The 24,162-nt window shown below is 38.3% G+C and overlaps 2 protein-coding genes across 4 annotated transcripts in view; one reads left to right on the plus strand and one right to left on the minus strand.

Moving 5' to 3' along the window:
- Positions 1-24,162, minus strand: part of LOC126859341 (autophagy-related protein 16-1) — a 382,369-nt gene that overhangs the window by 48,994 nt on the left and 309,213 nt on the right. The gene's annotated exons all lie outside the window — the stretch shown is intronic.
- LOC126859335 (uncharacterized) overlaps positions 11,482-24,162 on the plus strand; it is a 164,164-nt gene continuing 151,483 nt past the window's right edge. Inside the window, exon 1 of the mRNA XM_050610471.1 lies at positions 11,482-11,683. The gene's annotated coding sequence lies outside the window, so the exon portion shown is untranslated. The remainder of the gene's footprint in view (positions 11,684-24,162) is intronic.

The following is a 24,162-nucleotide window of genomic DNA, read 5'->3' on the forward strand; positions in this document are numbered from 1 at the left end:
CTATAGACACTTGTAAAGAGCACTATATTTCCAGAAGAAAGAGACAGAAAGAGGCAATTTTCATCCAGCCATCAAGTACGTAAATTTACTGTTGTTATTTTATTTGATCACGCTGACTAATTTTTGTATGAAAAGAAATATGTAGTGAAAAAATATAAAGACTATTTTTAGAGAAGCTTCCTTCTTTTATAAAAAATATATAACAAGATAAATATATATATATAAAAGATATATAAAAAATATATAAAAACAATAAATATATATTTATCTTTTTTAACAATCTGTCTTTATTCCATACTTTTTATCTCAGTTCTCGAAAATAGATTATTAAGGGAAAACGGAAGCTTGTAGCGCAACCGCATGCGTAACAGCGCATGGATTGTAATAAAGATGTGACAGAACACGCTGTAACAGTACGCGGCCTAGCGGATGCGAGTTTGAATTTCTAATATCTATCCTCAGCTCACGGCGCGCACTAGAGAGCGGTTGCCGAGCGGTTGCTCTCTTCCGCAAAGGTACGAAAAGAATAAAGAGGTTAGCCGTGTAGCGCCGCGTACACCGGCACCATGCATCAGCCTGTCTTTTCTGGGAACGTACATGAGCGGTATATATACGCGGGCATAATTTGTTTCGATACCTGGGCGAGGACGTGGGCGATCTCGAAACGCACCTCGAAGCGACGCGCCGCGATACAGGTAATATTGGCTGCCGCATCGCCGACTATTGCGAGTTCTCCCGGTGAAGAACCTGCCGTCGATCGGCTATAGGAAATGTTCGTCGAGAAATTGATTTGTCATTACTCCGCCTATAAAGCAAAAGCGGTCGTGGATGCTGCGCCTGGTATTTATACGTGTTATAAGCGCGCACCTCTGATAGATTTTTGAGAGTCGTGTCTTCAGGCGTTATGCATCGCATGCAGAAAAAGAGAAAGACAGAGAGAGAGAGAGAAAAAAGGGGGAGATACGTATATATAAGTGTGTTCGCGTGCACATTCGTGCTTTCTCTCTATCTATGAACGCGCGCGGGGCAAGAAGTGCGTCTACGAAGCACGTGATAAATCGATGCCATTGAAGCTTGATGCGGGAACGGAATAAGAATGTACCACAGGGCTCAGATTATCCTCGGATATTCCTTTTTACGAGAAGGTAGGACTCTCTCTCTCTCTCTCTCTCTCTCTCTCTCTCTCTCTCTCTCTCTCTCTCTCTCTCTCTCTCTCTCTCTCTCTCTCTCTCTCTCTCTCTCTCTCTCTCTCTCTCTCTCTCTCCTCGCTCCCAGGGAAACGCACTTGAAGAGAGAAGTAGGGTTTCATCGGGATTATCGCGCGCGCGGAGGGTTCATTATACTCCAACACGCTCGCAACTACTACGCTACCCGCACGTACAACACGCCGCGCGAGCCTTACGTAAATCCCTGTACCATCTCGCATTCATCGCGTGCGTGTCACCGGGAAGATGAAGGGGAATTTATTTAGTGTGCGCGCCGGCATAAAGTTTCGCGATGACAATGCGCGAGAGTGAGAGGCGCGACGTCGCGCGTGTGTAGGAAGTAGATATTAGTCTAGAAAACACGCCGCGGATGGAATTGATAGACAAGGCTGGAAATTAAGTCTTCCCATCCTTTCCTCTTGGGAACAGGGTTTTGTCGCGCGGCCTTGTTCTTGCGTAAGGGTGACACGCTTTAGACGCGCTGGCGGTGGGAAATTTTATTAAGCCGCTTTCGCAACTTGCCGCGTTTCTTTCGCGAGCCACTCGGGCTCATTATTCGAGCTTGTACACGCGAATGCTCGCGACACTAGCTTCCAAACCGGAACTTCTCAGACGCATCAGTCTCTCTCCACGACTAACCAAGCTTCATCTGCGACACGCGAACATTAATCCTCCTTGATTCCTAACGAGCTTGGTAAGTCACAGAAAATAAAGGATAGGTCTCTTCAAAGTCCCGTCACATAGTATAGATGACGATAAGCGACGCAAAAATATCGCGCATAACTCGATAATGAAGCGTCGGCGGCCGCGCCGGAAAAAAAAAGAGGGACTTCGTGTATACTTAATGCATGTTTATTATTTATCCTATTTTCTTCTAAACACGTTACACTCTCTATTGATGTAATATCCTCGCCGCGCGCGTTCTTGATGCTTAGATAAATCTGACGACACATTGCAAGGGATAAGATCTCTGTCGCGGCGGCGGGGAGAGATGCCGGAAGAACTTTTGCGAATTTTTGCGCTTGGCGCGTCTTCAACGTCCGCCTTCTCTTCTTCTATCTCGGTGTAAAGCTTATCACCGAGGACACGGTGTTTGCTGGCACCGGAACTGATGAGGTCTTTAGCTGCCGCTCTCGGTTGATGGATGGAGGGGTTTATGCTGCGCCTGTAAACCTTCCCTTTCATAAAGATCCATAAGCAGGATTACAAACAGACTCAATTAGGCCGCAACACCTCACGAGACGGAGTGAGGCCGCGAGAAAGTCCATAAGCGATTACTTTCTTTACTGCCGGCGCCGCCAGAATATCGCTTTTTGTTCGGAAGTAACGGAAGCTGGAGAGAGAAAAGAAAGGCAGAGCAAGGGAGATTATGGGAACGAGAGCGAAAGAAAACGAAAGGGAGTGAAGCGGGAAAAGCTTTTCGTGTTCCTGATGTCTCGTTGTAGCAAAGATGAAAGAAGAGAGGGGTGAGAGAGGATAGAGGGGGGGTCTTTCGACGGAAAGTTGGCTGAAAATGGACGATCGCAACTTGCATTTATAAGTTGCAACGTAATACGGCCATTAATCGCTTTTCACCTGTCGTAAAGTTACTGGCTACCGAGACGAGGTAATTTATCGAGAACGCCAGTAAACGTGTAATTACTCGTAAACAGCAGCTTTGTGACGAGCTACGAAGGCGAGGCGCTCACGGCGTGAGGCACGTACGTTTGACAGGCATCAAAAACCTATTCGAACGTGTGCGAACCGAACGATCGTTTGAGCAAATCGATTAATCGATAACGGACAGGAATCACTTTGCAAATGCAACAGTGAGTGTATTACATGGTCCACGCGACGAGAATCTTACGTCGACTCATCGACACCATGAAAATATATGAGAGCGGATGTTAGCGGACAGTTAAGTAAAATGTCCAGAGACAGCGGTTCGTCTCGTGCCTTTATTTGCATGAACGAATAAACATTTTCTGCTAATGAAAACATGACATGATATAATTTGCATCAGTGACATCGAAATCTAAGTACATTTATCAATATCCCCTGTTTTATCAGTATCAATTCAATTAACATTGTATTTATTAAGAATCTGGAATATAAAGGAAAATATATGTTTCAGTTTATCCAGCACGCATAAAATCCGTTTAATAAACATGATATGAACGGTAAACAGTCTCTGTGAATGGTAACTTGTTAAAAAATTTTCCAATTATACATCTTAATAAAAAGAATATAATTTTAAAAATATTATTTGAAAATATTTTTTTAATTAAACACAGAGAGAGAGACACAGCTGGGAAAAGCTAAAATGTCGCTTATTCCTGGCAGCTCTTTTCATTGCTTAAAATTTTTATTTCATTTCCTAACCGTCAAACACATATAAAAAAGAAATGTTACATTTTATGTTATATACTATTTGTGAACTTTGCGCATTTGCAATCCTGCATCAAAACACGAAAAAAGAAAAAAATCGGCACGACACCGCTTGCAAATATCCGAGAGCTCTCTAACACCGCAAACTTCCTGATTCCGTGGCTTTGATCAATTACACACATAAAACACGCTACACCCCTACACTGCGTAAACACAACCATCCAACATACGTCAAAAACGATCGTACAAAACGGGCACCACTGCAACACTGCAACGAATCAATATTGTGTCCAAGCGTCAATGGAATCGACAAGTACACACAAGTCTGACAATTCGCAATGTATCTACAAACTGATAAAATAGAAAAATTGACAGTTAGATGATATTTAATGATTTTATAAATCTTTTGAGAGAGACCTCGTTAACAAATGTTGTTTTTCCGGAAACAAATGATTAACCAAATTAGGGATCCTACTATGCATTTCGAAACAAGCACTGGACGAATATATGAAATTTAAATTTAAAATTAAATATGGTACGCAATAGAAAAAAGAAAATTGAAAATAAATCTTTTTGTACATGGCTTTTATCTTTTGCAGAATATATATAAAGATTGAGTTAATTTAATCACAGATCTGTTTTTTTAATGATGTTTTACGTGTCAAATGAAAAAAATGCTCGTTAATTTTATACTGTCAATTATAAAATAGTCATAAAATGTCAAAAAATATTGTTTAATAATAATCGTTCGTTATTCGATTGCGTATAATTTGTATAACAAAATTGGCGTAACCAAAAACAAAGAGATATAAATTGATGACATTTTATACAGTATATTCAATATGCGATATACACAATCTGGCAATACGAGAAAAATATAATAATAAATTGATTAAATAGAATTTTTAAATAAATAGAGAAAATTTTATTAAATATATATAAAAAAAAATTATATCTTTTCTACATTGTATAATGATTGCAGTATCAATTAACGGTATTCATAAAAAATGATAAAAAAAGTTTTAATGTAAAACGTATAGAATATAAATAATAATAGTGTCGTATTTTATCGTGATGAATATCTGTTTAAAAGCGTATAGCCACATTATCGTTTTATTCTATTATTATACTTATTACTAGAAAAGGACTATATTTACAGCATACTATTACAACGCAATAATTTGTCATTTGTATCTATTATCAGGATGTGCCATTATCTCTAAAAACAAATTCTTTGCCCCATTTTAAAATTTCCTAGCATCAATTTTTTACTTGCATTAGTCAAAAATTATAATATTATGCCTATAATATTTAAAGTGAGTGCATAATTTAGTTGTAAATACAAAAAATATATCGCTGATGGTAGATTCAAAACGCATTTAAACTATGCGAAAAACAAAAACAGAGAACAATATTAATAAGTTTTGTCTTAAGCTATAAAGCAAAAATTGTTAATGTAAATTTAAGCTCTCCAAGAAATTCATAAAATTTCTGAACAATTATTTTTATATAATATAAATAGGTTATTCGCAAAAAAAATTAGTTATCAAAAATTTTTATTCCAAAAAAAAATTTATGTTTGGAGACACAAACTAAAAAGCACACTTAAAAATGCAGATTTCATTTAAAATTTATAAATCGTTATAATTATATTAAAAATTAATTTAAAGTTATATATCTATATATTATATATGTATAATCTCGCGTAGAGTAAACTTCCAGTATTTGCAATGACAAAAGTTGTCTAGTTATATGAACCGGAACGTTCTCGGAATATCTAAACGATTAAAGAGAGACGAGAAGCAACAAAATGTAAAGCAAATCGTTGTCGTTTACTTATCTGTGTTAAGGCCTCTCCTCACCCAGAAGAAGTTAAAGCAGGCACGTTGCGTATCAGCTAATTTAACTTTGCTTGATATTTTATGCTGATTAGAAACATGAGGTATAACCTATTTCAAATGGTTGATTATATCTCAGAGCATAGCATTATCTTAATGTCAATTTTAAGACGTTAAGATATTGTGATGCGTACGACTAAATTTCTTGTCAAATTCTTCTTGTTGCAAATAAACAAGATAATAGAATAAAATCGCTGCATGCAATAGTATAAAAAACCGTCCATACATTTTTCAAAATTTAAAAAATCCAGCTTTACGGATTTTTCATTTACACGTATATTTTTACTGGATTATTCATTTTTTATTTTAGATATCGGTTTACCGCAATCGACATATATATATATATATATATATATATATATATATATATATATATATATTCGTTGAATAACGTTTTCCATATTTTAGAAAAATCAATCTCTCCGCTTGCAAAAAAATGATATAAAATTTTAACTGCGCTTTATTCATTCATAATCATGTTTCCTTTCGCGAACAGCTTTAATTCATTATATCTATAAGTTTCGAAAATTAGCCAAATTTCGTAGTGCACATCTATAATCTCGGATTATATTCTGCGTGTGTGTGTGTGTGTACACAGAAGGAGAATTTATACATCTACATAGACACCTGCGCATTCATATAAACTGCGCGAGCGCGTTTCGCTGCACTTATTCGCTTTCCAAAATTACGGTTCATACCCCGAGGGGGTCCGCGCCGTAAATATGTTAATTTCATCGCAAAATAACTAAACGAGTTCGACCAAGGTCCACTGATTGCAACAAGAGAATTCGCCGTGTGTACGGTTGCGTGAGAGCTTCATGATCCATCAAACAGGATACGCCGCGCGAAAGGTAGCCGTGAAACAGTGCTGTGAGTCGCGCAAAATCATCGCCTTAAGCATCTGCGAAATATCATTTGCCGCACGCACTCGTTCATCGTAAATTGTAAAATAGCAATCTGAGATTTAACATGAAGTTTGAACATCGCGGTATACATGTGCACTCAAACCGCGATATTAGTTCACGTCCATCTATTTGCAAACGCGCAAATTTAATAGCCAATTTCACACGAAGTGATTCGTAGATGTAAATTTTAATCAAAAGATAGATGCAATATTTTATGCAACATGCATTTTATTTTAACTTTTGATATTATGTATTCATTAGAGATTTCAATCTCTGGAAAGCAAGAAAAGAGTTTTACGATTCAAAATAACTTAAATTTTTACACGTGCAATAAAAATCAATAATGATCCAAAATGATAACATAAATTCATGCAAAATAATTTTCAACTGTCATCAATCATATGATTCTTTTTTCTTTGTTGTATAATAATTCTCTTAATATAACTTTTCGATATATCCATCTGTTCAAGAAGATCATGTTTCACAAATTTTTGTTTACAAAAGTACTTACAAATCTCGAAAACAAGCTTTACAAGTTGTTCTAATATTATTAATCGAGTTTGAAAGGTGATATCGAGAAATTTTTATCTGTGTCGCGATTATAAATATATCCCGTCAGATCGCGATTTCACGACAGGCCGTTCGTCCTACTTACTCGTTCATCCAGTCCCAGGACAGTTCTCAGGCTATTTAGCCGCTAAGCGAGTTAGCGCAACTGGATTACAATAAGTTACGGGGTTAACGACGCCAACACACGGTGACGATTACGAGTCACATGTACGCGAGAAATGACGTATCAACGGTTGCAGCAGCGACGACTGTTGTGTCGTGAAACTTGACGAGAATGAAAATCGCGTAGACGATGACCGCGGGTCGGATTTCAATGCGATATAGCGGCTCAAATGTAGCGCAAAGTAGCCCAGGAATTTACGACATCCGTTTTAATACGCTTTAATGCGGCGCATTCGCACGATTTAAAGAACGGGATCGTATCTGCTGACGGCGATTTATAAAATCGTCGTTCCTTACTGCAGAGATAACGTCAGCGCGAAATTCCGGAGCTTTCGTTATCACGATATCGCACGGTGTTTCATGAGAAACGCAACAATTCCATGCAGACTGCTCTGCATAATTATAATCTTAATCCGCAAGAGTGAGAAAGGTGATCAGCTGTGGCAAGGAGTTGTCGGACAACAAGTATAAGTCAAGATTCTTCAATTTGACTTATGCAAAAATCTATTTAGAAACTAATGTTAAAGTTTTTAATAATTTATTCTTCTAATAAATCTCCGGAAATAATTGAAAAATAAATAAGAAAAAATTAATAAATAAAAAGGATCGCGATGTGTTGTCTCTCGCGGAAAGACTTACGCCCAGTTTTTTATTGAAGGGGACTTCCGGTAAACAGCATTGAGATATGATTAGGATTGTACGACATCAAAAGAAGATTAAGAAGTTCCATGGGCACAATTTTGTAAAAAGAGTCTCCTGAACGCTGAAGCTATCCAAAAGTTCACTATTATGACTATTTACAATACTATTGATCTTGTCTTATCTCTATACGTCCAGGGCACTTCCCCTATAATGGTGGCGGTAACTGATTGTACCAAAGATATTGGAATAATTATTTTTTTAATTATAATAATTAATTAATAAAAAACAATTATTATTATTATTTTAAATTATTATAATAATTAATTGCATGATTGTTAGAATAAGTGTGAGAATAATTAATCGCATGATTGAGCATTGTGCGCATGTGATGACAGTCATATGGTATCTGGGATATGTCCAATATCTTGACAAAGATATCCATGTGCCAGTACGAAGAGCCAGCAATATTGTAATATTAAAGAGCTTTGATGAGGAACGAGAAGAGGGATAAGGTCCGTACATTCGCCAAACTTCAATTAGACAATTAAAACTTTAAAAAATTCTTACTTTATATTTCATGAATATTTCTCTATCGATTAATCGAATGACTCATGACTGTTCATTCGAGCCCAAACATAGTCCTTTCATTTTCATCTCTATCGTGATTTCGAGTATCAGCATCCGAAAAACACTAGTCTGATTGAGCTTTATTGAACTATATATATTTTACTGGTGTAATTTAGCTTTATACTTATAATGGCCCTTATCGAAAACTCCGAGCGAGCTTTTCAAACTAGTGGTTCTCCGCGTGCACGCGTGTAAGGTATATTGAGATAGCGGTTCTCGATTATGCGCGAAAAAGAGAAAAACACTAATTGTAGGTTGAATCTAAATGGGTATTCATTAGCAGTTCGTCGTCGTAATAATTCGTCCAGAATCTTGCAATGCCGCATTCTTCAAGCGAACTCGCAATATGAATCTTCAAGTATGATAATCGGTATTCAGATAGATGCTGTTCAATTACACTATTGAAATGAGATAAGCAGTGTATTCCGGTTAAATAAACGCGCGCGTCCCCGTAGATAGCTCTTTTCCGAGAACATGCGTTTAATTGAAGTACTCGGTTTTCAAAGTGGAAGTTTTATATTCGGCATGCGATGAGAATTATATTTCCTGTCTCACGGCTCTCTCGCGTATTTGATGTAATAGAAATAAATTATACTCCCTGAAAATGAAGTAAATTATTTTTTACGAATGTTTATTACGGAATTAAAGAGATGAGTTATATTCGTTAAAATAAAAAAGACAGATTTAATTAAATAAAACATTGATATAATTAATCTGACAATTGTATTCTCTCTTTCTCTCTCTTTAATAAGTTAATAAATTTAATAAATATTATTTTTCTCGCGCAAGTCTCTCTCGTAAAAGAACTTATTTTTAAATATAGCTCTTTGCGTGCAGGAGTGCAAAATATTGGATTAGCAGTTCTCACAATGATAAAAAGAGAAAATTTGATTACATACAAAATCAAATATTGAAGAATAATATTAGAATAAATGTATGATAAATTTGAGACTAATATTTCATTTTACAAATATTAAATTTGTGGTTTATATGATATATAATACGTTAAATATATAAAATCATTCATAAAGATAATATTTTAATTTTGCGAAAAAATGGTAATACGTACATAAAATCACTGTAGAGAAATAACCGCGTACAATGACTTAATTTTCTCATTTAAACATGCTGTATTCATATTTGCAACTGTGAATGAGTATGATTACAACACTTTATTTTTAATACACTATCGATATTAGCTATCGATGGAAATGAATGACCAATAGCATAATTGAAATTTCATATCGCGCGTTATTGATAAATAAAAGAGTATCGTAGCTTCACCGTTTGAGTGTCGACATTATACACTCATCGCACGCATGTTGTGATGTCGCATGCAATCTAACTACGCCATAAAATTGAAACCGGCTACTTCAAATCATCGTCGTTAAGTAGTAATAAAGTTAGTAAAAGTACTTTTTGCATCTAGCTGTGCTATTAAATCGAGACGTGAACCTAATTTTACATTTTCATTCGTTAAGCATATGTACACTATTGAAGAATACGAGAATAATATATAGAGAAGAAAATAATTAGTTTATAAAATGGTTTTTTGATTTATGATTTTGATATAAGCGTCATCTGCACTATCATTTCACACTAATTCGATGAATTTAACAGTTACGTTACCAGTCAGTTCCTTTAAAATATATCGCTGAAATTTATATCTGTAATAAATATTATCATAAATCAAAAATCTCATAATTGGGAAGACGTTCCAAACAATAACATATCTATTACATACTAAATCTTATGATAATAGCAAGACTCAGAGTACTGACAATTAAGTGAGAAAACGGAGATAAGAGCCATTTCACACTAACTCGATGAATTTAACAGTTACGTTACCAGTCAGTTTCTTTAATATATATCGCTGAAATTTATATCTGTAATAAATATTATCATAAATCAAAAATCTTACAATTTGAAAAACGTTCCAAACAATAACATATCTATTACATACTAAATCTTATGAAAATAGCAAGACTCAGAGTACTGACAATTAAGTGAGAAAACGCAGATAAGAGTCAAGGTGCAGGTATTGATATGCAAAATTATTATTAAATTTTATTAACAAATGCAAATTTTATTAAAAATGTACGATTTAAACCGGTTTTTTTAGCATGAATATAAATATATAAAGATTATATTAAAATTTTAAAATTTCACATACACAATATTTGTTGTTGTAATCAAATTTCAAATTAAAATTAATAATCAAAAAGGCAGGTAAACTAAAATCTGGAGAGTTTGCACAAATTAGTGGACGACATCCAAACGCTACCGTCACATGTATATTCGTCGGTTTACGATATAATGATCAATCATTGATGGATATACGTGTAGCGATGGCGTTTGGACGTTGTCCGCTAATTTGTACAAAATTTACGCGACTTTACTGAACCTGCCTTTTGATTATTAATTTTAATTTAAAATTTGATTACAACAACAAATATTGTGTATGTCAAATTTTAAAAGTTCACAATGTAATCTTTATATCCATGTTAAAGATAGCCCAAATAACGGTCCAAAACGTATGTGTTAATAATTTGCATTGTTAATAAAATTTAACAATAATAAGTTCGCGCACTAATATTCGCGTCTTGATTCTTATCTGCCTTGCGAGTTTTTCCACTTAATTTCTAATTCTTACGATTATTTTATGGTTATATTATCATTTCATATTGACAACAAATTAATGTTAAATACAAAGTAATGGAAAATTAATTGGAATTAAAAAAAAAGTTAGATGCCCGCGGCATGCGCGAGTATTTGGGGATCTGCGGGAGAGCTTGAAGCTGAGAAATCGGAAAGGTACGTCCCGCGGAAGCGCGGAAGCGTGGAGCCGGTGAACGTACTTGAAATCACACGGTGGATCGTCCGAATCGCAAGGCCCCATACCTTCCTCCTTCTGTGTATCCTTTTCCCCACTCTTTCACCATCGCCATCTCCACCACCATAATCTCTCCTTCTTGTCCTTCTCTTTCTCTCCACTGGAGGCGTCCCGTCGCACTAATAATTCGTGAGTACGTTGCGGTGATGTTGAGCATTCCACCTGCCAACAGCAACCGGGCACATCCCCCCACCTGGTGGTACCGGCAGGAAAAGTGGCCGCACGCCTTGCAATCCCAGCATTTCTGTGTTGGTTGTGGCCGTGAACGGGGCTCAAGTCCAAGGACACGCGGGAAGGAGAGAGAGAGCGCTTCATCGAGTGCCTAGGAGAGACTTCCCTGCGTTCGCGATCCGCCACGTTTCGCCGCAGAATTACTCTGGTTTCTACCGGCGCGGGCCATCGCCAATCGTGCAGGTACGTGATCCGACGAAAAGATACATCTCTATGGCCGGCAGTATTCTCGCGCTGGAGTCTTTCCTCCCCGAGGTGCGCGAGGATGATAAACAGTGTATCGAGCGGCTCGTAAATCAGTGAAATCGTAAAGTTCGACGCGGTCCTCCACGACTGCAAGTCTCGGAGATCGACGAGATTCCACCGGACGGCGATTTCGATCATTTTCCTGTCGCCTCGGAACGGGTTACGGAGTAGACGTCGCCGAGATATCCGTTCGGTGGGATGCTGTCGCATGGACCACACCGACGGTAGCGCGAATAAAAAGCGGGCAACGATCTATCTTGCGCGTCATCCCGGTGCGCGCGAGCAGGAACGGATATTTCACCGGATAGTGTGAACTTCTCGCCGATGTTAAAGGTCTCCTTCCTCCTGTCGTAGCGCGTTTTCCAAGTATGGACCGCAGTGCGACACCGAAAATTCGGGAATAGGAGAATCGATCGGGATCGTCGACCGAGATAGGCTGATGACAGAGGGAGGAAGAAAGTCAAAATCGCATTCTCTTGTCGCGCGCATCTCCTTTTTTTAATTAAAAAATTTCGTTCGTCCCCGCGCCGAATTCAGGCTCGAGTTTTTCCATTTCGCGTTTTCACGTCTCGCCGACTGCTGGACGACATGTATGCCCCAATCCACTGACGATGCGCGTTGTATTCCCGATGAAATCGATAAAGTTCCATCCGCGGCGGCAGTTATAGCGACGTAACGTACAGCTACGTACGGCGAATCGCGAAAAAACAATTTTCCGTCTCGGCAATTTCGCACACTCGAGAGAAATTCCGATCTTCCGCCCTCGATGGCGATCCGAAATAATTGATTGGTCCGTTGAATCAACGCACGTGCAAATATCGTTGCATAATCGCGCTGCGTCGCGTTCAGTCGCGAGGGATGTCCTATAATTTTCTTGGCCTCGTGCCCCGCGCTGCTACGTTAGATTGAAACAAAGTTATGAAATGCCTGACGTTCAGAAAATCTTTCCTCTCTTTTGAGCAACCGTACCATTACTTTGGCGGGACTCAGTGAAGTTGACTTCCAACATAATTGAAAGGAAGATTGTTTTGAAATTCTCGTAAGAAGGCGAAAAGATGATTGTAACATCCCATCGCATCTTATCCTTTTGCGAATGCCAACAATATCCATATAGTGCTGATCAAACTGTGCGTGACGTATAATAGTATAAGAGAAATAGCAAGTTATACATATATTTTATATATAAAATATATATATATATATATATATATATATATATATATATATATATACATATATTGTGGCTTTTTCATCGTGGACACGGAATAGAATTCTGCGTGAGTAGAAACGGTATTGCATAAAGAAGGTAACGGTTTTCGCTGGTAGCGTAATCTTACCTGCACCGATAGAAGAGTTCCGACACACGCTTAATGAGGGTTGTATATAATAGAACGATCCCTCGAATCAGCAGCTTGTACGTGATAAGTGTACGTCGACACTCGTGTGTGCTATCGATCGCACGCTTGATTAAGAATCGAATATAATATTTGCCGGCACATCTTCTGGGAAACAAAATGGAGAGTGCGCGCAATATGCAATTTCTTATCATAAATCGCAAGATTTTCCTCTTATGACGCGATATTTATTTTATTATTGGAAATATCTATATATAGATGTATATCATATCAAGTGTTGTATAGTGTGAACAAAAAGTGAACTAAAAATCGTATATAATAAAAGATTGATAACGTGTGAAAATATCTCGTACACGTTAACGCGAATATCATTCAATATCATTTTTCATATGTCAGATTCTGGCTGTTATATAATGTGTCGGGTCGCCTTTACATGATTCTGACAAATCGCTTTTTATTCTTATTCGTAAGTTTTGAGAGAAGAAAGTATATTTTTCTCTCTGTGTTTTCAAAGAAACGACAGATGCCTCTCTTTCGATGAAAGTTTTTCTAAATTTTTACATACAGCAAAATATTCTTATCACGATATGTACTCAATTTTTCATTCGATTTCATTAACAAAGATATCGAATTAAATTAAAGCTGAAATTAAAATATGTCAGTAAATCCGATTGAAACTACGCATGAAAAACATTTTGCTGATTGCGATACGACCGTTAAGATAATTCTACAATCTTTACATCGAATAAAAAAGTTGCTGCATTATGCTGTAACGCAATTTTCATGTTTAGATAATACACAGCTGAGAGCATATTCCTCTAGACGTGTAACAGCGTCGATGCGTATCCCGCTGGATTAGCAGCTGACGTTAACATATAAGCTTCTTGATTAGATTCGGAATTTAATCCCGATGTTTATAGCTTCAGATATTGACCGAGATGAAGTAATTGATGAAGTGCATACGATCGTAAGATAATTTAAGGGCTCCATCAGACGCACTGTTATTCCTCACGCAGTTTTGGAGCAGTACTTGGCGTCGGGAAACTTTATATATACATATACTCTGTACTCCAAGTGCACCAGTATTCAATTCTTACTTGCATCCGGGCATTCGCGGGAAAATTGGTTCCTGTAATTACCTTAATGAATGGCAACAAAGGCAGGAGAGCCTTGTACCAAGCGATATTATGTTCTCCTTCGCGATTCACTCCCCCTTATCTTACCCCCTGTCCCGCTCCCTTATGCTATCTTCCTCCCGCCACTCTATCTCGAGACCTCTCGGTACTAAGACCGTTTCCTTCGCCATTACATTGTGGCGAACTGTTCGACTAACTTTGAAATAATTAGTCCGGATAATGAAGTTCGGCTGCACAATGGCCTTAGCAGCGAAGGGTAATGAGATTCGCCCTATCGGCGCGTACTGACGTTTCGGCGCGATATTGATTACTTAAAACGCTTCAATGGTCTTACCAAGAATAAATGAGCGATTCGGATTCCGATGAGCAGTTGTTGAATCTGGACAACTCTGAACGTTATTGACAATTTGTTGAGCCGCGAGAAAACGGGATCGCTTTCAGTGTACCGTAGCAAATAGCGTAAATATTTTTTTTATATCAATATTATTTTATTTTTATACGTAAAATTTTTTTTGTGTGTACACACACACATATATATATCCGCATATTTTCTCCGTAATATTTTTTATTAAAATTAAAATTTACTCGCAGATAATTCTTAATATGTGTGTGTGTGTGTGTGTGTGTGTGTGTGTGTGTGTATACACAAAAGAAATTTTACGGATAAAATATGCGCAGTAATATTAACATATATAGAATAACAGTTTTCCAAAGACGCACACAAACGATGGATCGGGTTTGTTAAATTTGGAAAGCCTTGAATAATGCAATAATTTTTCATTTGAAGATTCAAGGTAAATGCAACGGCCTTGACCGAGAAAAAAATCGCATACTCGAACTAATATCTCTGCCCCAATTCCGCAGCCAATCGAGCATGGAAGACGATCGCGATAAATACTTGCGGCAAATCTTGGTTTATCTTTTCTCATGCCATCAGTACGCGGCATCAAGTTATCGATATAGTACATCGCTACGAAGAAATTTGCCGTAATGTTTAATAGCCCGTACAAGTTACACAAATAATGTTCCATCGTCGGGTGATGATAGAGAAGTTTCGTTTCTTTGGACGCTCTCGATTGCGCTCCCGATGGAATACGTAGAAATTTTCTCACCCGTGACCGAGTGATAAATCATCATCCGCAGGAAAACTGAACATATCGCGTATGCTCTGGTTTTGACGTTAATCGAATGTCGATGAAATATTAACGAGTGGATAATTTCGACGCGACATTTACCGCGACAGCCGAGCCATCGATAAGCCCGGATGTCACACGGAGGGATATTAACGCCGCGCGTAACACAAGCCATCGCGAGTCGCTAATGACACTACTTTCTTCCGATCGAATTGCGTGAATGATACGCATAGATGTACGCATAGAGAAAGGATGAGTGACATTGATGTCAAGTATGCGCGCGCGCATACAATCTTGTCCTTGAGCGGATGCAAAGTCGACACAGATGCGAGACGCGAGAAAGCTATGATAGCCATTTAAGTCTTTTAACATTAGTGAAAATCGTATAAAAGGAATAAAAACCGGCTATTCCCGATATATCGCTCCTGTATGACGGACTATTCATAAAGTATATGTCTTACGAGATGACGCGAACGCGATTAATGGACTCTAAACGTATCTCCGGCTACGTTCGCCTATTTGTGGAAACTCAACCTAACGAGCATCAAGCTCAAACGACAGCTTTTCACATGGGCTCTCCTCTTCATGTGTATCAATAAATCCGTCAGAGCATACGCGCGCGCACACACACATTAATTTCCTATATCCGTCGAATATCTATCAACACATGATTGACTACATACTTCCGGGCCGCCGTGCTGAAGATAGCAGATAATCAATGAAGTTTTACCGCGATCGGGATGGTAATGAGTTTTCGTAAACGAGCGACAGCGGGTGGCGGAGAAGTTATCAAGAAAAGACGAGCTGTACCTAGTAAACGAGATACCTATTTGCTTACTCGTGAATAATTAATGTAGTTTTGAAAAAGCTAAACAACGTTCTTATGCATATATCAGATTCAGTCTTTATTAGAAACTGATTCTCTTAGAAACGGATTCTCTTAGAACCGGATTCTTAGAAACGGCTTCAGAGAAGAAGCAGATCCAATTATAAGAACTGTCACTTTTTCTATTTTATTATATATGCTAAATTTTAATGCTACCATTAAGATTTCTACAGATAAGAGATTAACGATTCAACTCTAGAATCCGTGGTTGTCAATCCGGAGTTATCATGATTTCTACTATCGCTGAACTGTAGAAGATAGTGAATTATTGTATCGTGTGTCATCAACGGTATGTTATCGATGTAATGGCGACTGTTACGCGTACATTCCGTTGTGCTAAAATCAATTAATTGATTGGATGGCACTCACCCTGAATATTCATCAAAAAATGCTTTCAAAACTTATACGATTGGATTTATTAAATATATTATTTTTTCTCTATTAAAATTTTAGTCAAAATTTATTCCTTATGCGATTGTCGTATCATTTTTATTTTAATCTCAAGCACTATAACATAAGCACTTGATAATTGTAGCTGAATTTAAATTATAAATAATATAAATTCGGTAAATTCTGTTCTAATTTTATTCTGAGATATTGAATTAAATTATTCGATTTTCTCCAGCTGATTTTTCCATTAAATTTTCTAGATGAAAAAATTATAAATATTGTAAATAAATATATTTTTCATTATACAATATTGCAGAAATAAATTGCATGTAAACGTTTTACAAACACGACCTATATCTGAATAATACCTTTGCTTCTTTGTGATTATTTGATATCAATTTGGAATTATAGAGCACATGCTCGGGTTTTCAACAGCATATAGGTTCGGAAAAGAATTTAATATACAAGCGCGAATTTTTATTTTCATAAGTTTTTCGATATATTGCGGTGATTATAAATTTACACACAAAGGAGAGTACACGTGCATTTGCCAGAGTAAGCTGGCTTTAAAAGTCGCATGATCAAGCGCCCGGGAACTTTGACCGCTGGCGTTTGAGAGTTACAAATTGCGATGTCAGATAGCTGCTCGCAAATCAAATTACGAACATGAAAATTCAACTTTCTGTTCTAAAGCATAACGTGTAAATGAAAACCGTGGCTGCGTGACTTTTTGTAATATCAATTTTATTACTCTACGCTCTATATAGAATATATATATATATATATATATAATAAAAAATAAATTTTGTCAACGAAATAATAAAGTACTCAGGCGCTTGTAACGCTATTTAAAAGTAAACTCTTTTTCTAATGAGAAAAACGACACTTATGTTTTTCTAATCATATATTATTTTATAACACGAATAGCCATTGTCGGATAAATGAAAACAAAAACCAACAGGTTATTACGAATGCGTTCCTTGATAGCGTAAATATGCCTTCTCGCCTAATGTCTAGACAGGGGAGAAAGGGGAACTTAACGAGCGCTCGCATGTTAATCCCCCTCCGGGAAAGCGGTGAGAAAACTGCGAGGATACGTAACTTGTTCTGTTATAAATGCAATCTCTTGGATATATTTTCCTGAAAAGATGATCGATGAAATGTGACGATAGCGTATACCTTGCCCTCCCCCCCCCCTGCCCTCCGCCTTCTCAGAACCACGGCACTCGCGCAGCCAGCTGCGAGGATTAACAGCCGCCTCGCTGTTCTAACGGTACACACCCGCACGCGTATATACTTACAAGGCGACTGCTATGCGCGAAGCGAAATCGGAATACTATGTTCGTTTCCCACTCCCCCTCAACTCACGCGTCATCTCGTGCGGAAATCCCCCCTCCTCCTCCTAAAAGTTATCGGTACGGGGAGGAAGTGACGGTGCTCATTCAAGTGTGCATTTCCGAGAAGTCGTAAAATTCTGAGAGTCGAAGCCCGAGCCGGCATTATCGAGGAAGAAACTCGTCATTAGCGCGTAAGGAAGTAAGACGTTGACCGTTGCGTTTAGCATAATCGTCCTTAAATTTACTTCCAAATGAAGCACGAACGCTGGTTGGCGCGGGCCCAATACGCGTGTACATAAATAGTATAAGTATCGCGCTCATCAAAATATCATCTTGGACGCGCGTCCTTCATCTCGACTAACTATCCACGTCCGGTCACGTACGATTTTTTTTTTGGTAACGGCTTATAATTCGTACATCTTGCACACATGCACGATCGGCTTGAGGCGAATTTTGAGATTCGACCGCGTTCGCAGTAGAATGCTTTCATTTCCCGTTAGTGTGAAGAAACGGTCACGATAGGCTCTCGCCATCTAACCAGTTCATCATTTAGTTATATCTTACTAAAGGAAATTCTATATTATGTATTATTCGACTGCGCAACATAAACTCCCATAGTTGTATTTCAGATATTCAAATGAACGCGAAATTAATTGATTTAATATGATAATTCAATATTAGAGGAAAGAGCTTTTTATTTTTCTGTATTTTCTAGATTCTCTATTCACTTTGTAAAGAGAAAGAAGGAAACAAATAATAAAATTAGAGTGTTAGAATATTTTTTTTTTACAGAAAATTACACGCACTATCTCTTTTTTCAGTATTTTCCTCTTCATAAAAAATTTCCGAAATTAGAATATGGCGTGTGTTTAAATAATGCATTGCAATTTAATTAAAAGATAATTGTATGAGAATCTCATGCAATATATTTCACGATTTATTTGTTTGATAGATTTGTAAATAAAAAAAAAGGTAACAAGTAGAATGTATCAAAGAGGTAGCGTGATAATATCCCTTTTTCTTGCGTCGTAGATAATGCCCGTATTTTTCTATTGCGACTATAACACAGTTTATATTTTTTGATATCGAAAAATATATATGTATGTATAAAGCCATGCGAAATGTAAAAATGATCAAAGAGGACACACATGAAGATGTATAAGTGCATGCATTCGTGCTACGTTATAATATTTATATATATATTTAAAATAAAAATTATGTAAGCATTAATATTGTTGCTAAAAATATTTTGCTGAGATACACAATTCGCGATTCTTACAACGTGTAAGAGAAAATAATGAGGAGACCACAGAGTGTGCAAGGCAATGAATATTGCGAATTGGCCAATATATCGTCATAGATCTTAATCCAAGAACCTTTTCTAGTACGTAAGCGACTAACTAGTTGCCGCTGGCGATATTTCCAGTTGGTATTACACGATAATCGTAACATCCGTGCCATCCATTTCAGAATTATTTCAATACTAACCGCGAATACCGGCATCTCGTTGCACAAGCCGCTCAATTAGGAGAATTCACAAAAGAGAACAAGAGCTCTCCCTTTCCTCTGTCCTCCCTTGCGTCACTTGTTTCTGGATACTGCTCTTTCTATACCCTTTTCACTTCGTGTTCGTTCTCCGTCTTCGTCTTCTGTCTAGACTAGAATTCTGATAAGACACTGCGGCGGGGAGAGCGCAGCCACTTCCGCTTCTAGATCATTGTTTGCGAACGGTTAATAGCCCCCTGGGCACACCTACCCGACTGTCTGAAGTCTGGTCGCTCTCATGGAAGCGCAAACCATCTTCTATCTCTCCCGCTTTTGCCTCTCTCTCTCTCTCTCTCTCCTTTCTCCCTTCCCTTTCCCTATTTTGGTCTCTATTTTGCGAGGTGCTCGTGCTCCTTCTCTCTCGTGCTCTTTCTTGCTTCTTCTCTCACACAGGCACACGCAGACACTTTGCGCTACCTTCCTCTTCACCTTCCGCCTCTTCCGTATTCGCAGTCGCTGATTCTTTCTGGCTGACTTCCTTTCTCGTTTCCTTCTTACCGTTCTCCGTCAGTTCCCTCGGAAAATTATGCGCTCTCAGAGGTGAACATCCGTTTTACACGAACAGAGCGCGAATGCATACATAAGTCGAGTGTATGAGTATGCGCTCCCTCTCTTTTTTTCCGGTTCCGCATTCATATCGTCATATATGTACACGTGAGTTTTTTTTTTATCTACGTATGAGCAAGCTGCTCACCACGAACGGTAATTGAAGACTTCGGGCGTGAATGGGAGTGCCACGTGGTCGAGTGAAATTAATTGCTGCCGGCACCGTTAGCCTCATAGATCGTAGGCGGTTCGCAGAGGTACGTATACGGTTGTCTTCGCCGGCGAGAGAGACCTGCGCGGTCTCATCAGCGAAGTGAGATTATCCGAAAAAGTCCTACGCGCGGCAAAGACACGCGCAGAAACAAGGTTCGCGACCCGAGCGGGAGGAGGGAATCTACGCATAATCGGTCATTGACTACTAGCCCAAGGTCAGAAGGCCTCGTCCTCGTTTAAACACGGAAAACAGCTATTCTTGTCATTTAAGATAAAGCTATGAATTGGAAAGAGAACAGAAAAATGCGTATTTGCGATTATTATTTGCTAATAGCACGTCTCTTTCTTCCCTCGCGCAGTATCATATCTCAGATTAATTTTTTTTTTTTTTTTATACTTAAATAATTTTTCAATTTCTTTTTTTATAAAGATTTTTGATATAATTCTTTGACCTGATGCAAATTTTGTTCATATTTTGAGCCGGTATATTTCACAAACAATCAATTATTATTCATTGTAAATTAAAATTATCTTTATTCACACATACATGTATGCATTAGCTGCTATTTATCCCCTACAAGAACGCAATCACAAACAAGGCAATGTCGATTTTACGCCATGCCCTTATACAGGATAAGCATGATTCATTCACATTGTATATAACCACGAGGTTACACAATTTTTAAGTAGAAGGAAAGATGTTAATAGCCCGGGGGAAGAGGGCAGACGAACGTTCATCACCTTGGTCGAAAAAAAAGATAACACACATCCATACTCATGCCAACCGTAAGCCACCTTCGCGAGGTTAACGGTGCAGAGGCAAGATGGTCCGCGCTCAGTCGGATCGCTCAATTCCCTCCAACATATGCGTGGGACTCGAGGCTCGAGTGCCCTCGGAAGAATTAACAGTTACCTCGGCGGCGATGCGCGGCGACGAGAACGAGGAAGAGGGATGATGATTCGTACGAATCGGGGAGGATTGCGCTCGCGATTATAAGGAGCGCGCGGCCCGTTTGGACGCGGCGAAACACACTAAACACACGTTCCCGAGTTAAAAATAATTGGCCGCCCGAGGCCGTTCCGAAGATACCAGATGTATCGCGGAGAGGAAGACTGCCCTGGCCGAGGCGAAGCGGTACTCGGCTTGACCGGTATTCGGCCAAATCGACGATCTCAAAAACAAGAGACGAGACGGGACCACCAGCAGATGCTGGTTATATGACTCGGGGTAGAAAGTCCATTATTACGGGCACGAAAACGTTTAGTAGAGATGAATGGCTTCAGGGAAAAGCGGCTCTAACAAATTGGGCTCTGACCTAACAGAGGCAAGAAGTAATAATAATGCAGAGTAGCGAGAAGAGGACAGAGAAGGCGAAATCGCAGGCAGAGAAATGGGTGGTTCCCGAAACATTTCACTAAATTTTATCTCACCATGGGCGGTTTATTTAATAAAGTAATTAATCGGTCGTCTCATCTCGCTTCCTGAATTGATTAGCTCCACCAAAATTCTAGTTCAGCGTGGGCGGGCTAAATGTATGCTATATTTTAATCGCGTGGGCGTTTTAATCGCGATAACGACATGAACAATGTCCGGAAGTTTCGGCAATAAGAATTTAGAATGCGAAGTATCGTGAGAAGATTATAGGAGCTCATTTAAAAACATACCTGGTTAAATTCTTTCTTTATATATTAATAAATGCACGTCGAAGAGATGTGTGAAACAAAAAACCTTACTTAAATCAAAGATTAAGATTAAGAACATCGATGCTATATAAATGTAGATATATGTTAATAAGACGGCGAATTCTTTTATTAATGAGATGTAATGATGATGACGATAATTATTGCTACACAGATTATATGGAAGACAATAGTATAAAAAACGGCGTATTTCGCATCCTCTCTCACTCCTTCTATCCAAATCCATCATAAAATCCGCCAACAAAATTAATTGCGTCTTACACGTTGCAAAATTATTTCCGTCCAAAAAAGAAAGAAGATAAGTTACAACTGGAATAATCGGTAGCAGGGTGGCGCGATTACGAGATAATGACGGAGATTTCGTCCAAACGCAAAGTACCATGATAATGAATCTCTCAAATTTAACTTTTTATAGATCCCATTACGGGACTAATTGTGCCAAAAAAAAAAAAAAAAGAAAAAAGAGAAAGATTTCATCGTATCATGCGTTACTCGAGCATTCCGAAGAATCTACGAGCGAATAATCGCGGCAAAAAGAGACGATAATCGAAATGAGGAAGGTCATTAAATTCAATTATAATTTGTCATACAAATACGGACGGTGAAAAAGAGGTGGAAAGCGGCGGGAAGATTAGGAAGAAAAGAAGCGGGACTCACGGACAGAAAGAAGATCCGAGGAAGAAAGGGAGAGAGAGAGCGCCTCGCGCTAGTCAGGCAGCGTTTCCGTCGCCCGGAGGTTTAACCGAAGTCCGGGCGCTCGTTACTCGGGACTCCCGCCTCTCGATTACACGTCCGGCCCGCTGGAGATGTGAACAACCTTCGCATATTGGAGATGACGTAAATATTACAGGCTCGTTAGCGGGCCAGAGTACGCGCAGGTGTACGATGCGTCGTATTGCTATGTATAGATCGGCCCGAGACCCCGTAATGGAGGCAAATGCTTCACTTTAGACTTACTAAGCAACGCTTACTATCCGCTGCATTAGTGCTAACAATAAGTACCAGACGCAATAATGCCGAATTATTGGCTTTCTCTCTCTCTCTCTCTCTCTCTCTCCCTTAGTCTACGATATTTCATGCAGTCTATCAGTACGGTACAATAAACGCTGATATAATCACACCTTGCATACATGATCGTTTTGAGAGAAGAAAAAAAGGTTTATTTGAAATTAATCAATCACGTTTATATATGTAATACAGTATAATATTTTGTATTTTATTCGGTGAGATGTATTATACATAGATTGTATAATACTGATAATTTTGATGAATTTATTAAAATTATCAGAATTAGTCAAACAATGCATTACATCAAATTAGAGATTAGATGAAGACAATTTATATTCTACACAAAAGCTTATGTTGATTAAATTCACGGAGCGTTTGCTTTTCGAAAAGTATCAATTTACAAATTTGCGAATCATTATACGAAATATTGCCCTCAAAGATATACACGTTGCACGAAAGTGTTCGAGATATTGATTTCTATAGACTGTTATATCGTATGCGAATATCCTGCGGTGGAGCGCAAACACTAAAGTCGTCCACGAGTTTTTCACAATAAGTAGGAAATTTAATGTAACGTTACGAGCGCGTGATGTGACTTCGAAACTAAGTTCCAGGTGTCGGTGTCATAAGCGTCGGAAAACATCCTTTTGCGAATCTGCTGCAAGAAACGTAATTCGAACGTTTAGCAGGCAGAAGTCTGTGCAATCAAGTTTCTCGACGAAACAAAGAGTCGCATTATAAAATTTCCAATGACTTTAATACGATATTCTCACGCCTAAATTCTCTTTCAACCATTACATCAATGGTCAGTGGACCGTGAGATGTTGCAACAACTTCGTTATTCGTCGGAGATAAATATTTCTTTATAGATCACATTCTTTCTCTCTTTTTCTAAATTCATTTGAAGACTTTCTAAGACGCCCGATAACACCGATTCGCTCGCCGGACCTCTTTCTGTAGCAACAGCTGCCGCGCTAAACCAGCGTCAGTGTCGCGAATTGCAAATCACTGCCGAGGAAGGCCGAACAAGATCCAAATGCCTCCAGGTACAACGCGCCACTTTCGGGAGACACGAGCTGATCGAGGAGGATTACAAGCGAAGCTAGAGTTTGGCAGCGAATCTGTATCTTGGGTAATCCAGCAAGATACCCGAGTGTGCCGGAGAA

The sequence above is a fragment of the Cataglyphis hispanica genome, chromosome 3 (assembly GCF_021464435.1).
Source record: "Cataglyphis hispanica isolate Lineage 1 chromosome 3, ULB_Chis1_1.0, whole genome shotgun sequence".
Taxonomy (NCBI): domain Eukaryota; kingdom Metazoa; phylum Arthropoda; class Insecta; order Hymenoptera; family Formicidae; genus Cataglyphis; species Cataglyphis hispanica.